The sequence below is a fragment of the Lagopus muta genome, chromosome 1, assembly GCF_023343835.1.
Source record: "Lagopus muta isolate bLagMut1 chromosome 1, bLagMut1 primary, whole genome shotgun sequence".
Lineage (NCBI taxonomy): Eukaryota > Metazoa > Chordata > Aves > Galliformes > Phasianidae > Lagopus > Lagopus muta.
Window position 1 is genome coordinate 182,878,366 of NC_064433.1, and position 17,708 is coordinate 182,896,073.

Genomic DNA, 17,708 nt, shown 5'->3' on the forward strand with positions numbered 1-17,708 from the left:
ATCTGTTATGTGGAGCTGAATAATTGGTTACAAATATTTAGAAGAGCTAGGTACATGGGATCACTCTTTCTGTCATAGTCATACAACTCTCCCTGTAGGACTCTCAAACACGATACTTCTGACTGCAGCAGAAATTTCCTATTTGTGCAGTTTGTTGGGTTACTAGAGAGCACTGATGGAAGTAATTAGCAAATTTACAAACCAAACTGGCAATACATGTATTTTGTACAGTTCATATTCACAGTTTGTGATGATGGATGAGAAGCTGTTCTTAAGACTTAGACAGTTTCCCAAACCCATCTTGTCAGTGAGGAAGGTAAATAAATGAGAGCACCAACTCTATTACACTTGAATTTCATTGAATCACTTAAAACTTTTCAGAATGATGATGGTGCAAAAGCAGCACTGCTCTAAGTTTTGATCTAAGAATCACTTACACAAACTTTGCAATGCAGTAAATAACTCCCTCAGATGCAGAGCAACAGGGAAAGCATAGCTGCAACAGATATAAGAACGACAAATCTCAGCATTTGTGAAGGCATCAATCTAAGTCACAGTGATTTATCTGAATATTTTAATATCACTCATGAAGTCACAATGCTCCGTTGCCTTCTTGAGAGCTAGCAAGTAAATAAGATGGATGTACTGAAAGAGTAAGACCCAGAAAAAGTAGGCAGTCAAGGTTTGCCCCATTCATTTGTAAAGTTTATAGCACTGAATAACACAGATCATAGGAAGTGTAAATGGTCCTCCATCAGAATTTACTGACCTGGAAAGCAAAGGGTGGGAAATAAACACCCACACTGATAATAAAGCTGGGAGCAGGGGCAACCTTGTCTGCCAGTACCTGAAATATTTTACTGTGGGTCAGCACATTCTTGCTAAACAATTTATTGTCCTGTGTTGTACAATTAAATAATTGTCAGCCAAAAGTTGTTTCTTTGCACTAGTCCGTGAGTAGATACTGCATTTTTGAAGCATTCTTTGATGGCCTATTCAAATCTATCTGCTCAAATGAGAGTAACAGAAAGGCCTTTATTTTTCCCCTTTACTGAAGTGGGAAATCTCACTGGGAGCAGCACAGATGAAAGTCAGTAGGGAGCACTCTGTGTTTCCCCAGGGGAAGAACACAGTTCTGTGTCATTTAGAGTGGCCATCATTTTTTCCATGTTAGTTCTAGGGAGAGGTAATTATAATCCCTGTAAAACATACTAGACCTGGAAACGCCGACCTGATACTGCTTCCAATATATGGAAATAGAACAAATGCTCTAAAAACATGTCACCTAATATGTATTTTTAAAACCTTAATAAAAGAGATCAAGAACGTCAGCAAACCCCAGATCTCAGGAGCAGTGTGACATGCAGCAAGGTAAATGTACAGCCAGCTCTGTGAAATAAATCATTTCTGATGTATTTGGAGAAAGTTAAGCAAACAAACAAAAGCATAATCAGCAGTACTTGCCAATTATATGGAAATTTCATCATAGATTTAATTCCAAGGTCATGAGAAGGTGTCTTGGTTTTCTTGGTACCCAGATCTCCTTTAGAAATCCTTTATTTATTATTAAACCTTATTTTTTCAGAAGGCTAAGAAAAGTTTTTAAGCATAGTAGTACTTTATCTCTTAGCATCAGTGAAAAGTCTCCTTTTATTCCATCCTTTGTTCCTGAGTACATGACCTTCTTACAAGTGTGCCCTTCTGATGACTGCACCTCCTCTGTCCACATAACTCCTACTTCTCCCTTGAAGTTTCTTAACTTACTGACATATATCCTTAACATATGTTATGCATCTCTCTTTAGCAAATACTATGGGAGGACTGAAGAGAAACCAATGTGAAAGCAGCACCACTTTCACTAATCACACGTAAAACTGTTTCAGCACAGAAGTGCTAAGAAACAGTCTGTGGAAACTGGAATGACCAAATTAATAATTTCTATTTGCACCCACATTAAAAAATATAAATAAATAAATAAATAAATAAATAAATAAGGTTTTGCTCAGGATTTTCAGAAAGAAGACAAAAATGGAGATGACAAAGTAAAAAAGTATTTCTGGAACAAGCACAGAAAAAATCCTCAAATTCCAAAGTGTGTTTATGTGTTTTTCACCAAGTTTTAGTTGCAGTTGTTTGTGGCACACAATCTATATTCCCTTAATGTCTGGACAGGCAGATGGAGATCAGAATTACCTTTACTAGATGCAGTATCTACTATGAACTGAAAATCAATGTAGCAAAAAAAAAGAAAGAAAAGCAACAAACCCAAAATTGGTAACCTCTCCCTACAGAGGAAAGAAGTTGCAAAGAGGTCAAACAGGAGGCCTAGAACAGATCTGGGGTTTGAGCTTGTATCTCCTACAGGGAGATGACTGCCTCAGCAACAAGATTATTTTGTCAAAAAGCACTAAATAAAAATCAATCCAATATTAAATCTAACTTTAACAGCTCATCCTCTTAGTACTTTACTTTCATACTCTCTGAGCAAATTTTGCATTCATTGAACTGAAGGGTTGATGGTTAAAAATTTTCCACATTACTCACCTTTTAAAAAATGTTTGATAACATTTAATAATTCAGTTTTCAAATAGTGGAAAGGCTTCTAATTATTTTTCAATTAAAATGTCACATTCTTTAGAGTGTTTATGTTATTTGCATAAACCTCTCTTATTTTCCTTCAACTTAAACTTCTACTCATGCTATTCATGCACTGCTATGAGTTATTTCTACAGCTATTCTTCTGAAGAGGGGAATTTGATATAATTGCCTTAAATATTTCTTTGCATGACTAAGTACACCTTTGGTAGAATAATTGAGTTTATAGGGCACATAATAAGCAGCTAAAGAGATGAAAAACAACAAATTTGGGGTATTGTTAACATCTATGAGATTCCATGCTATGTTGAGGCTGAACGAAAAATCTTTGAGTTTGAATATTTAATTTTGAAATATTACAGCAGCTCTTTAGCTGACCAGTACCTTCATGCCACAGCTTTCTTTATGCTTCAGAATAGCATACTGTCATGTCTGGTAAATGAGATGATGTAACTTAATCAGCTTGGCAACAAGCTATCAAATAACCAAGTTCACCATTTTACAGAATACACAGTATATGAATGTATTCAGCACTATCTGATGTCATGTTTCTCTCATGTAATTTATACATAGATGAGCTTCATAAATTGCCAATACCCCAGGCTGACACTGGTGACGCATTCTCAAACACTGCCTGATTCAATAAATGCTAAACAAAGAAAATGGAGAGAGGAAATCCATGTCTGGCTGCAGTGCGAATTTCGGTTTTGCAACTGCCATGAGTTTCAGTTCATCAGTTTCCTGGTGCAGCCACTATTATCCACCAAAGGAAGGGAAAAAAGCTCTCTCCAACTTTGGAGATGTGTATGGATGGAAAAGGGCAACTGCATCGAGGAGGCAGGGTTGTGAGCAATAAGTGAAATTAAGTGTGAAATGCTGTCCTTTTTAGATGGTATTTTTGACAGGTATTTTACATAGATGTGCTTTATGGCTTGTTTGCTTGTGATGCCAAAGATCAGAGACTTGTGCAGGCAGCAAGCATCCATGGCTGCTTCTAGTCACCTATGAGTCTACATATGAGCATCACTTTTTGTTAAGAAAAAGGACTCTGAAAGGCTTCCACATGTTCTACCTGAAAGACTGAGAAAAGTGATAGATGATAGTGAGATAGACATTAGCTGGGAAGAGGGCTGTTTTTTCAGACAAGCATATAGAGAGTCTGATTAAGATGTAAAGGAAATGTCTTTGCTCAGATATCTCAGACCCAGTGTGAAATGTTAGTCCTGCGAATCCCACTTTTATCACTTTGATCTTTGATCTACATTCTCCAGCAAAATCAGGAGCTCTTGAAATGAGAACTTGAATTTTCAAATTATTTTTGCCTCTTTGAATGATATTAACCAAGGAACTCAGTGATTCTTACACAGTTTGAAGCCACAGTTCACTGAAAATTTCAAACAGGATGAAAGTGAGAGAGGAATAGAAAAAAAAAAAAAAAAGAAAAGAACAAGATCACAGATGGTAAACATAAAACAATAATTAAAGAGCTGTTGATATTTAAAACTTGAAAAAGCAAGAGTAAAGATACAAACAATAAACAAAGAAAGAAATCCGTCACGTATGGGATGGAAGAAGGTAAAATAAAGTAAAAGAAAAAAAAAAGAAGGAATACCAACAGCACGTTTACAACTTTAACGTACTCAGACAGTTGGAGAAAAAAGCAACTCTAGCAACAGAGAGATTGAAAAGGAGACAAACTGTAAAAAGAGCTGGAGAAGGACAATCAGACATACATAAAATGAGGCTGCTAGACAAGTGAGAAAAGAGGTGAGACCTGGATCACAGGCACTAACCTGCTGGTGTAGGGGCTTGTAGCATCCCACATGGGATGCAGAGGGTGGCAGATGGGCAGAACAAGGCTGGGTGCACCCTGCAGAGTTGGCAGCAGCACACTGCATACAGCCTCTGGTGGGAGGATGGGGGTCCCCATGCAGCCAACTGCTTTAGTAGCAGGTGTGGTGAGAAGACCTGACAGACAGAGCTCATTACTGTGTCCCAGTGGAGCACGGAGCATCTAGATGCATTTAAAGACCATATTTGAGGTGATTGGCTTGCTTTATCTGGTGAACAGCTTGCAGGGAGCATATCTCACACTGAGGAAGAAAAATCTGTCCTTTTCAAGCCTATTTTTTTTCTTTTAAGGGTTAATAATATAAGCTTCCCCTCATGCACTAAACTGTTAGCTGCAACAATATCTCCATGGCCATGAAGCCAACAAAGCCCAATGCGCTTCAGATAGTTTTTTCCCTTCAGTGGGAAAAGGCTGGAAATGGCCCTGTGATAAGGATTTGGAAGGGCATGAGCTGTACAGAGCAAACATGAGGGGTTATTATCAGAGGGATAATCTCTGGGGTTGCTAACCAACTACACCACTGTGAAGTTGCAGGCCATTTAGTCTGTGTCACGGTGTTTCTTTTCCTATGTTCTGCTTGTAATATGACTGTTATGTGATATTTCATATTTTCTCTTGTCTTATCTGGTCTCTGTGCACTGCTGAAACTGATAATGCACTACAAACCCTTCTTGAAGAAAAACAAGCAATTGTTTAAAGAATAGAGAGGCCATGGAGGTTTGGATTAGGACTCTGTCAGAGACAGAGAAAAATGATGGTATATTATATAGGTCACAGTGTGTAGGATGGACACAGAAGTGCCTTATCACTCTTGTAAATACAAATTCATGTGTTTGTGACTGTATCTGAAACAGAGAAGGCAAACAACACTACCTAAAACCATATTTCAACTGGAGATTTGGGGCATGATGAGTACAGATTGTTATCTGACATTCCTAATAGCAATTCAGATTTGGCCATTCCTGCAATAATTGTGCTGTGGTTTACTTTTCCTGTATGTAAAATATGCTATGATCCAAATCATATGCCAGCAAATATTTACTGTAAGTAAACAAGCTATTGCCCATGGACAAGACAGCTTTAGAAGGATATACAGTATAATCCAGGAATATAATTCCTGGCAGAATACTGAGGACAGTATCAGCGCTTCTCTCTGCACTAATGCTCTCTATTGACCACAGCATTATCATATCACCCATGTTGCAGGTTCATCTGGGCCCCCTGAAATCAGGCATTCAGAAGAAACTCTCATACAAAGCAAACGTTACAAGACTACTGTGAAGTGAAATACAGAACAGTTCCAGGGAAAGACCAAGGTAACGAGACCAGATCCATATGTTTCTGTTTATCTGTAGGATCCAAGCATTTGCATGATGGGTTCCTGTGGAGGACTGGGTTTCCTTTCCCCTGCAAACAAACACAGGCACTCCCAAGTCTGTAACTCCATAGATTTGGGGCAGCAACTCAGTAAATCATAGGTGCCAATTAGGTATATACCATAATTGGGTTTCATTGCAGCTGACTGCTTGTAAGTGAGTCACCAATGTTCAGTCACAGCAAGTGGAAGGCACGGCTTAGTTGCGAGTGCAATTTTTCTCGGTTTACTACAAAGGAACTGTAGACGAAAAGCTCAGAGGTAGCTCTTTGCACAGCAGACATCTAATTTTGATGTGATTAATCCCACTTTACCTATCTGTACCAAATCACAAACTCATTTCCGGTCAGGAAAATTTTCTGTGCCTGCAGTCATTCAGCTTCTACTTGAAATTCATAATTCAAGAGTTGTGGAAGGAAAGCACTGGAAAACAATCAAGCACCATCAAGAACATACATTTTTCCTTTTTATTTCAGCCAAAGCAGCTCAGGAAGGGTGATCTAGTTTACACAGTATCTCTCTATCCTTTATAATGACATAAAACAAGAAGTACAAATAGAACAGAGTAAACACATAAAGTAGAAGTAAGCAAAGAATAAATAGTTTGGGTAAGAATATCTTTAAACAGCTTTGTGGGCTGCAACAGCATAACAGAGCAAACACAGAAGGAAGATTGAGCTGAAGAAACGTATCTTATGATCCTGAACAGCATTATCAAATTTAGAAGGAGTCTCAGAAATGTGACAGCAGTGAAGACTGAGATTTTGTTTGAGATTTTTCATTTAGGTATCTATTTAACTGCAGTTGAAAATGCAATAACTCAAAGACCACCAGGCTAGAAACATGCTGAGCATAGACTTTGGTTAGACTCTCCCTGCAAGAAGCTGTCACTTCTTGTAACAGACTGACTTCAACTTTTGTATTGACTGAGGAAAGTTATGGCTTTTCACAGGGAGTAGCTAGGGGTAGGAAGTTTCATCATTTGAAAATAAGTGTTCAAGCAAGGAGTTTAAGTATCTGAGTATGTCTCCAAAGACAAAAATAAGATTTTGCTTAAATCCAGCAGGCAAGTACTGAAGGACCACAAGCTCAATGCTGTATATCAGCTTCTTAGCGCCCAGCTGTAATAAGCTCATCAGGCAGAAGTAAACACATGCACAGCACAACAGAATATCTTGGTTAAGTCAGTCTGTTATGCACTCAGATCTACTAGCAGTCAGATCGATCAACTTTGTCCAGATTGATTCCTGCAACACTGTTGTGGGAAATAAAACTGAAGAGCATTTCAAGAGGCCATCCATTCTATCACCTGCCCACAAACAGAATTTATGGCAGGCTCCAATCCTCCTACATTTGGAGGTGAATTATTTAGCAATTTTTTAAGTTTTAAACAAAAAAAGCATACCAATTTTTGACGTTTCCTGTGTAGCATATAGGATTTTATTATAAAGTTTAGTAAATTCAAATCAATTGGTAGTTTTTCTGACCTTTCATTAGTAGTTTGTTCTAACATAAGATTTTTCAATAAAGCAATGTTGGAACATACTAAACCTGCCAGTTTACCTCAATTTTATAAAATATTGTGGCAATTCCTTTGCTAGACATTGTGATAAAACGTGATATCTTTTCTGACAGATTAGAGGGTTGATATCCTGGCTGACAGCTTTGTTTCAAACAGAAGAAAAAAGACATCACTACCCACGATGAATATGATATCTTTTTGTAGAGCATATTTCCAGCCATTACCTGAAACAATACAAAACACTTTGTTGGACTTCAAAAGACAAAACAGCTGCTTCAGTTTCAGAACTCACAGAGGACTAGTTCATGGGACGTGTCTGGAATTCCTCATATGTAATAATCTGTAGCTCACAAACTGTCATAACTATTGTTTCCCGGCCTGATTCCAATGAATTAGCGGTTCAAACTTGTTAAACAAAGCAAAGGTTTGCTTAGTGCAATTGATAAAGCAAATCCTTCTCTATTTTTATTGCTGACATGAGTATGCTAGGACACATCTTTTACACTTGGAAAATTCATCCCTCAATTAAAATAACGGACAGAGATGAGGTATTTACCTATATGATCAGATGTCCTCTTTTTCGGGACACCCAGCAATGTAAGAAATCTCATCAATTTTTGTATGTACCAGTAAGACATCTGTTGACAGTGTAGTAGCTTTTATCTATCAATATAGTCCCTCTGGCAATATGTCAGTGCATCCGAGACTTTATAGATTTATCCTTGTAAGGATTTTGACATGAGTTACAGCAATTTTACCCTCAGTTTACAGACAGCAGAGATGAGGTATTTGTCCAAAACCATAAAGAAACTATGTCTAGGGTTGCGTTTTTTTGTTTTTTGTTTTAATTGTTTTTGGTTTTGTCACTTTTTTTTTTTTAACTTATCCTAAAGCCTTAAACACAATGCACCATTATTCTTATCTTATCTTGTGACTTTGGGACATCATCTAAGAACATTTAGAATCAATAGAGGTCATTTTGTGAGATCCAGTGGAGTTTGAAATGAGTCTTTAGAACAGGAGAAAAGTTGTTTATGCCACAACTTCCTCTTCAGGCTGGCAGAAATCACTGGAACAAGGTGATTATGTAGTTAAATGCCTCATGTTAAACATATTCTGATGGTACAGGACATAGGATCATAGAATCAAAGAATGGCTCAGATTGGAAAAGACTCTCAAGATCATCAAGTCCAACCATGCCACCCTAACTCTAACAAACCTCCACTAAATCATGTCCCTGAGCACCACATCCAAATGGTTTTTAAACACATTCAGGAATGGTGATGCAACAACCACCCTGGGGAGCCTGGCACAGCTATGCAGATCATAACACTGTGCAAGGGGAAGTAGTGCAGGAAATTCCCATAAAGGTGTGAGAAACAAACAGGGAGTACTATTTTTCCATACAAATACACCTGAAGGAAGCAAGAGCCTGCAGCTAAGAAAGCCAACTGTATCTTGGGCTGCAGTCAAAGCAAGGTCATCAGAGCAAGGAAGGTCATCCTACCTCTCTGCTCTGTGATGGTGAGGCCTCACTTGCTGTACTGCATCCATCCTCAGTACAGCAGAAACACGGATCTGTTGGAGCGCCTCCAGAGGAGGGCCAGAAAAATGCTCCAAGGGATGCAACAGCTCTCCTACAAGGTCAGGCTGAGAGAGCTGGGGCTGTTCAGCATGGAGAAGGCTGCAGGGAGACCTGAGTGCAGCCATTAGGTATCTATAGGGGAGCTATAGAAAGAAGGGGACAAACTCTTTAGCAGAGTCTGCTATGATAAGACAAGGGGGGATGGTTTAAAGCTAAAAGAGGGGAGGTTTAGATTGGATATAAGGAAAAAAATCATTCACAGTGAGGGTGGTGAGGCACCAGAACAGGTTTCCTAGTGATGTGTATGCTCCATCCCTGGAGAAATCCAAGCTCAGGCTAGATGGGGCATGAGCACCTAATCTAGCTGTGGATATCCCTGTGCACTGCAGGGGATTTGGACTAGATGACCTTTAAAGGTCCCTTCCAACTCAAAGAATCCTATAATTCTATGATTCTATATGTCACACCTGCTCAATTGCACTTTCCCCTTTTCTAGAATCTTAAGAAATGACCCCACCACCTTAGCTAATTCACATGAGTGGTGAATGGATTAGATGGTAAAAATGAATAAAGCACAATCCTGGAAAGATGAGAAAAAGACTGGTTGCCTCTGCACTATGCTCAGTGATAAAATTAAAGCATAAGCAACTCAAGGAGCAGAACCATACAGTAGTATGGATTTTGATGTGGGCTTTCCAGTCTTATCAGAGTCCCAAATCCTATGCACCCACTTGGATCCTTGAGATAATTTCTGTCATATCTTCACTGTGATTTAGAATCACATGAAATAAATCCCAGGTGTAGTTAATTTTCATCTCTCTACAACCCTTCCTACTACCAAGCAGCCGGAGACAAGTGTGCAGTTTCCTCCAAGCCTTTATAATGTAAGTGTAAAATGACTTCATAGCAAGAAAACAAACATGGAGAACCAAAGGTCCAAAACATTTACCTGGCCTTTAGTTCCCCTCTGAGCTTTGAGGTTAATTTCATTCTTCCTTTTTACAATTTGTAGCCTCTCCGTCAATCCTGTAAGTCACAAATGCAGTATACAATTTCCTGAGATAAATACTCTGTGTCCTAAATCTCCACAAGGCTTGCCGTTTTCCATTACACTTATTCCAAGTAGTGCCCTCTTGCTGAAATGTACTTTTTGTATTCTGTAGTCAGGTTCGAGAAAACATACTCCTGGGGCAAGGATAGGGGTAGGTGACAGTGGACTTGCATGCCTTTTTTTTCTCATTGTAGCGCACAGCATCAGTTTTTTACAATCTCTAGTCTTTAATGAGAGTATTTATGCCTAGATCTGGATCAAATGTTATGAATTTTTTCAACTTGAACTTTTATATGGCTTTTTATAGGGCTTTTGCATTTAGTTTATTGCATTTTGTAACATAAAAATGATGAGCAACGTGCAGTTTTACTATGAGAAAAGATACAAAGCTTTTAAATGGTATCCTTCAGAACATTTTGTGCATTAATATTTTGGTTTATTAGTGGATGTTTAATAATATTCACTTGAAAAATAGCTATGCACGTAGTGCAATCTCAAGCATTCCTGGTTCCTGTTCTGTAGATAATCCTTCCCCCACTTAGACTGTAGAGGAAAAGAGTGGCTCTGAACACTGACACTTCTGTCCTGTGCACATTCTCACATTTACATCTGTAGTATGTGGATAGAGCAAAGTGACTGATGCCTTTCCACTGTTTGCTTTCTCTCCCCCTTTCTAGGAGACACAGTATTCAAAGTGCAACACTGTTGGAAGGAACATTGCATTCTGTATTACCCTGAGTTAAGTACAGGCAATTTCATGTTAATTAAATGTGTCTTGTGCTTTACCTGGATGATGGTGATACTAATATATTACTTTTTCTCTCTTTTTTTTTTTTTTTTTTTTTTTTTTTCCAATTTGGCTCCAACCTTAATTTATTTAAACCCGTCTGGAACAATGCTGAGTGCTCTAAACCACCAAGAGATCCAAGTACCACCTCAAGAGCCAGCTCAAAGGATGGAACTCCCTACACTTTTTAGATGATATAGAACAGCATACGTTACATAGTTTTAACAAAATAGAACATTTGAAAGAAATTAATCAGGCATAAAAACAAATGGCCATTAAGGTCAGTGAGCAATAACCAGTAAAAAGGACAGGATTAGTATGAAAAACTGCTCTGGAGTTCAGCAGGAGAAGGGTACTCCCACAAGTTCATAAGCAAAATTCAGGGAAAGGATATAGTCATTGATGACACAAAATCCCAATAAATCTGTTGTGTATATTCCATAATAAGAAACTACATCCCTTAAAATAATTTATAAGCATTTGATAAACACTCAAATATTACTTTAGAAATAAGCAAACACATTATGTGAGTAAGCTTCAGCTTGAGTAAAACCCTCCTTCCAGTTCTTCACACAGCTGTCTCTAGAGTTTATTATATGAATGGCAATAATTTCCAATAGAAGTGTATTCTTACCTGCAAGGCTGGATGAAAAAGTCTCCATCTGATCTCTGTGGTACGCATCAATTAGCACTGCTGCCAACAGCTTAGTGCAGCTTTTCTCAAATTTTTTCCTTGTGACCTGCAAAGTGACTAGAGATATAACATCTCCAAAGCGGTGAGAAGTCCTGTCACACTACATCAGAAGTTCTGGCTTTTAAAGAATTCTCCTCAAATCTAGATAATTCCCTATTATCTTGAGATAGTGTAACCAAAACAAGTTTTAGGAGAAAGTGGCTGAATTGGAGCGTCTAAACAACATCATTGAATGCCAATACCACTGATGAATGTAACAGCTTGGCACACATACCCATAGTTGGGAAGCTTTATTCATATTATCTTCTCAGTGATACTTAGAGTGTTTTACAGAAAAGCCCCAATTACCTCTTAAAGGTCTCTATTATCTGATTTACATTTTGGACACTGATGGGTCTTCTCTGACAAGGTGTTACAAGTTGCAATTAAGTAAGTATGTGGAATTGGAATGGAAGTTTATTAACTGAATTTTGGCATACAGCTTGAAGGCCTAATACATGGCATGTAACCAATGGAAATAATCTACATTACCTTTTGGTAAAGGGATATAGGGATATCAGCCAAAAAAGATGACCCATGAGTATTGATTGTGGCCTATAAATCAGAGCTCATTGAAAACTAATTAAAGCTGTGAGCCATATAGAAGCCATATAGAAGCTTAAAGGTGTTTCTCCCCCCCATTCCGAGAAAATATACTGAATTTATTTCTTTGAAGATGTCACTTACTCTACACACTAGTACTGAGGACTGCAAAAAACACCCAATCAGGAGATATCATGTCAGTTATCGCTAATATCATTAATTTGTTAGAAATGAGGCATTCCTCTTATGAGTATTGCAAAGATGCAAGAGTTTATGTATGTTCAGAAAGTAGCTTTCAGTTACACAGAGGTTACATCTGGAGTAACTCCACGCAGCCAGCTCCTCTCTGGTGATGCCCCACCTCCAGTACTGTGTTCAGTTTTGGGCACCTCGATACAGAAAGGACAGTGAGGTGCTGGAGCAGTCCTTCCAAAGAAGGACAGCAAGGCATTTGAAGAGCTTGGAGAATGTGCCCTACGAGGAGAGACTGAAGGAACTGGGGCTGTTCAGCCTAGGGAAGAGGAGGCTGAGAGGAGACTTTATTGCTCTCTTCAAATACCTCAAAGGTGATTGCTGTGAGAGCAGTGTTGGTCTCTTCTCACTGGTGACAGGTGACAGGATGAGGGGAAATGACCTCAAGTTCTGCCAAGGGAGGTTTAGGTTGGATATCAGGAAACACTTCTTTACAGAAAAGGTTGTTAAGCACTGGAATTGGCTCCCCAGGATCCCCATGCTTGGGTCACCATTCCTGAATGTGTTTAAAAACCGTTTGGATGTGGTGCTCAGGGACATGATTTAGCAGTGTTTTATTAGAGTTAGGGTGGCATGGTTAGGTTGTGGTTGGACTTGATGATCTTGAGAGTCTTTTCCAACCTGAGCTATTCTATAATTCTATGATTTGCCTACAGTTTTTCTAAATTTCATACCCATAAATCTCAGAACAACTTTCTGCTCTCTTATTCAAAACTTGCACTGAGAGTTAAGAGCATTAAGTCATGCTGGACTTAAAAAAGGAACCACAAAATACCGTTAAAAAGAGCATTTTTTGTGGAAAAATTAAGACTGCATGGTCAGAAAAGGTCATGTTTTGTAAAAATATATATATATATTCTTACCATTACTAACCCAAGAATGTGCAGTAAGATCTAAAGAAAGTTGTTTAATGGGTACATATTTCAGGATATTTCTTTCCTGAATTTAATAATTTTTCATATAAAAGATACCAAATCAGATAAAGAGAAGCTTTGATAGAAGCTACTGGTAGGTAAATCTAATTGAACTGCTAGAAAAAGAGTAGCGAATGGAACAAATAATTTTCTTTTGTAACAAAGAAAAAAAGGAATAGATTGAATGCTTTCTTTTTTAATACAAAGAATAATCAGAGCACGCTGCAGTGTTGAAAACAACCATATTAAAACAGATATCTGATTTCACTGAGCAACAGATGCTTGGCTAATTCAAGATATCAACAAGAATGTAAAAACAGTAGGACATAAAGTCACCCCACAATGTGTCGAAGCTGGGGAAATTTTAAAAGATGCAATTTGCCAAGTCAGCGGCTTAATTGTTTGAACTGTTGTTACTTTCAGACTTGATGTTTAAACTTTGTTTTATCACTATGCCTTATCCTACAATGGCAGCCAGAGAAGCAGCAACCCTTTGGTGCTCCTAGTGCCTTCCGAACTACAGCATCTAAATGCCTAAATCCTCTGGAATCTTGTCCTAAAAGAGATAAGAATATTTGAAAGCTGAACTTGCAAATTACTTGCATTTTCCCTCAGCTTTTATATTTCATGACCTTGCAGGGCCTGATCTGGCTAAGACTTCTGTGTGTATACTGTCTTGATATATGTCATATAATTATTCCTGCAATCACTCTGTAGTATGTAGTAGTTTTTCTTTTCAAATGAAGATATGGAAGCTCAGGCATAAAAAAATGTCACAATAACAAAAATGTCAGGGGCAGAGGGAGGATTGGATTCCAGATCTGCTGTCTCCTTGTCTGTTTTTTTCACAGAATCACAGAATCATAGGGGTTGGAAGGGACCTCCAGAGATCATCGAGTCCAACCCCCCTGCCAAAGCAGTTTTTTCTTCAATTGAGCTATTTTTCCGATGGCACAATAAGGGTATAAATGCCAAATATTTGTTAAGACTTCATTCTGCCAAGGGGTAGCAGGAAGATGAAGAACAATTGTGTGGATGGGACAATCAATAGGAATTTTTTTTAACCCTTATGCATTAACCCATGGGAGACAATGTCCCTATCTGAATACAAATGTCTGCCCAGCTGTGTCACAGCATGTAGGACAAAACCATATACACCTAATTTCTATGATTCAGTACATATAGGATTTTTTCAAAATGGAACTTTGAATTGTTCATTTCTTAACCAGGTTTCAAGACAAGGTTTGGAGGCAGCAGCAGCACAAAGTGCATATTACAGAGTGAGCATGCAGTTCCTGTTGCAAACTCTTACCTTCAGTAAGTTTCTACTGCTGATATGCTGCTCCCCGTTATCAGAAAGCATCTCATTAAATGAATATGGAGAAAGAAGTAAGAAAATTCATATATAGAGAGAGCAAATGGCAGTTCCTCAGTTGCTGATCACAGCATTGGTTCATCTTATTTGAAGACCAATGGCAAATAATATCCTGGAGTTTACTGCCAGTTCCCTGTCAGGGACCACATCCAGTTCTATGCATCACTGCTCCCAGTGCAGAAATAAAAGGGACAGGGAGGAAAAGGTCTTGTAAACCCCTGATTTCAGCTAATCCTTTAGAGCACCTCAGCCTCTGTCCCAAATCCACTTTCAAGTACAGGATAAGAGCAATCACAGCTGGAGGAGCTTCTCTTTGTGGTGCCAGGGATATCAGAATGTAACAGAACATAAGATGTTTCAGACATTCAGGCTAAGATGTGTAATTGATGGGGACAAGACATGACAACAGCTCTGTCCAGAAAGTAGATTAAATTGTCTAAGGAACAGGGCAAGGACATTCACAAGAATAATAAATATTTACAGTGGAAAAGAGAACAAAAAGTTGGGGGTCCTAGGCTTCTTCAAATTCATTTTCTGTGTGATTATGCTTTGCTCTTATGTCATTTAAATATTTTAATTCCACACCTTTGGTGAGTCAGATGATCAAATTCTATTAACTCCAACGTCTTGATCCTTACAAATTAATACTCTCTCACTTGTCAGTCGTGGTGCAATCCTCCTGTATGACAAGACTGACAGCACATAAATGCATGTGATTTACAACTCGTATTACTCTCTGCCATTAATTTCTGCATCTCCAATTTCAAATCCTGGCTTACACCCAGTTTCCTCTAACTAAACTGTGATAAGATTAATATCTTATTTCAAGTTTCTCATTACTTCTTAAAGCTGTTTCCTACCTCTCAACCTTTCCTTGATGAATATAGCTGTCAAAAAACTGGGCATTAACCCAAAAATGAAGTTTTCTTACAGTGTTTATATTAGCTATGTTGCTGGGATCTCTTTGCATTTGTAGTTCACTATTGTGAAGGACAATTTTTAGCTGTTTCATGCACATCACCAATTAAAGACACATTATGAAATAGCATAACTTGATAATAGGTGTTAGTTGCCATCCATTAAATCTTGTTCATTGGCTTATGCATAATACCAGATTAACTCAATTTCTTTTCAGTATTAGAAAAACAGCTTTTTGATTCTATATGAAGCTATGCAAACAGTGCATTGGCAAAAAGATCCAGATCCTTAAAGTAAACTCTATGATAATAATAGTACTACCACACAATAATTACATTTTGGAAACAAACTAAACGTATTAAGCATAACATGTTTGAGTTATTTTTGAGACATTTAATTCGGTGAGGTGGTTTTTCCTATGCTTTACAATAACCCAGGGAATGACAAAGATTTTAAAAATTAGATTAAATAGAAGTAAGTTTGCTGATAGTACTCATTTAAAACAAACAAACAACAAAAAAAAAACCCACATAAAATAACTTGAAACAAATGAAATAAATTACCTAAAAGAGAAAAAAGGAGTACATATATGGAGCTAATATAAAGGTCCATTTACCGTACAATGTCTGCAACTGAAACAAAAACAAAGACAAGGGAAAAATGTATATATTACACAAAGCTTTTGCTGGTATGTCTTTGTTTTTCTCCCTACCTTGTGAAAATCTGAAGTTAGGAACTTCTAGTATAGCAGATCCATGCAGAACAACTTCTAGACACTGTTGGATTTATCTCCCTTTTTATTCATTGGTTGAAGGAGGAAGATATGTAGAGAAGGTAAGGTGTGTTTCAGAGATAAAAGATGTGCTTTAGAGCTTTGAAAGAAAATTCAAATAATAGAAAGTAAAATTTAAAAAATAAAGCAAGTAATTCAAGAGCTCAATAAAAAGAGGAAATAAAGGATGAAATCAATGCAGAATGGCAAGCAGGAATATTCTGATATTATAAAACATTGCATGGACAAGTAGAGCAGAACTCAGCAGCTATTAAGTACAAGGATTAAAGTGTATACTTGTTCTGATAAATGATTACACAAAGATGATGCCTTCTCTGTCAATATATTTGAAATGATACTCTGTTCTGGCTACATTGTGGAATAACTAGGAGTTGAATAGAAGATCTGTTCTTTTGCAAACTTTATTCAGCTAAATATGAAGTCAATTCCAAACAAAATCTTTTAAACCAAAGTAAAGACTTGGTAGTTGACTTTGGCTTCTTTAACTATTTTGATATCTTCTAGTGCCACTTAAGGAAATCATGAAACTGCATAAGTTCTGAAATCACAATCTGACTAAGTAAAACAATGGTAGATTGAGAGTGAGTAGAGTAGAGTAGAGTGGGATAGGATAGGATAGGATAGGATAGGATAGGATAGGATAGGATAGGATAGGATAGGATAGGATAGGATAGGATAGGATAGGATAGGATAGGAAGAACAGAAATATCATCTAACCATGGTTGATCAGAAGTTAAAGCAGGTTACTGAGGGCATTGTCCAAATGCCTACTAAACACTGACAGACGTGGGACATCAACCACTTCTCTATGAAGCATGTTCCGGTGTTTTACCACTCTCATAATAAAGAAGCTTTTCCTACTGTCTGACCATCCTCTGGCACAGTTCTGTGCTGTTGTTTTTCTTCCATCAGTTCCAGGAGCAGAACCTGGCACCTCCCTCTGCTTCTCCTCCTCAGGGAGATGCAGGGAGCAGTGAGGTCACCTCTTGGTCTGCTTTTCTCTGGACTAAGAAACCCAGGTGTACTCAGCCTCTCCTTACAGGACATGCCCTGTTATCATCTGTGCTGTCCTCCTCTGGGCATTTTCAAGGATCTCTGTATACTTCTCATTCTTTTGAATCACACATTATTTGAAATGAGGCAACACTAATGGTAAATACAGTAGGAGAGTCACGTTTTTTGATTGTATATAGACCATGTATAGAATGTGAGAAAGAGTTATAAGCAGCCTACATGACTAGAAGTACTAGTAATTTGGAGAATAAACTTTCTGCATGGAAATATATCCTATTGACATTGAGCTTTCACCAGATAGCAGGGTGCTATCTGGTCTGATCCAAAGCTTTCAGATCCTAGTGGTGATGCAGAATGCAGTCTTTCTTACATATGAAACTCTGCAGCAGAGTAACTAAG

At 37.9% G+C, this 17,708-nt stretch overlaps 1 protein-coding gene across 1 annotated transcript in view; it reads right to left on the reverse strand.

Moving 5' to 3' along the window:
• LOC125702343 (uncharacterized) overlaps nucleotides 1-17,708 on the reverse strand; it is a 131,724-nt gene that overhangs the window by 103,385 nt on the left and 10,631 nt on the right.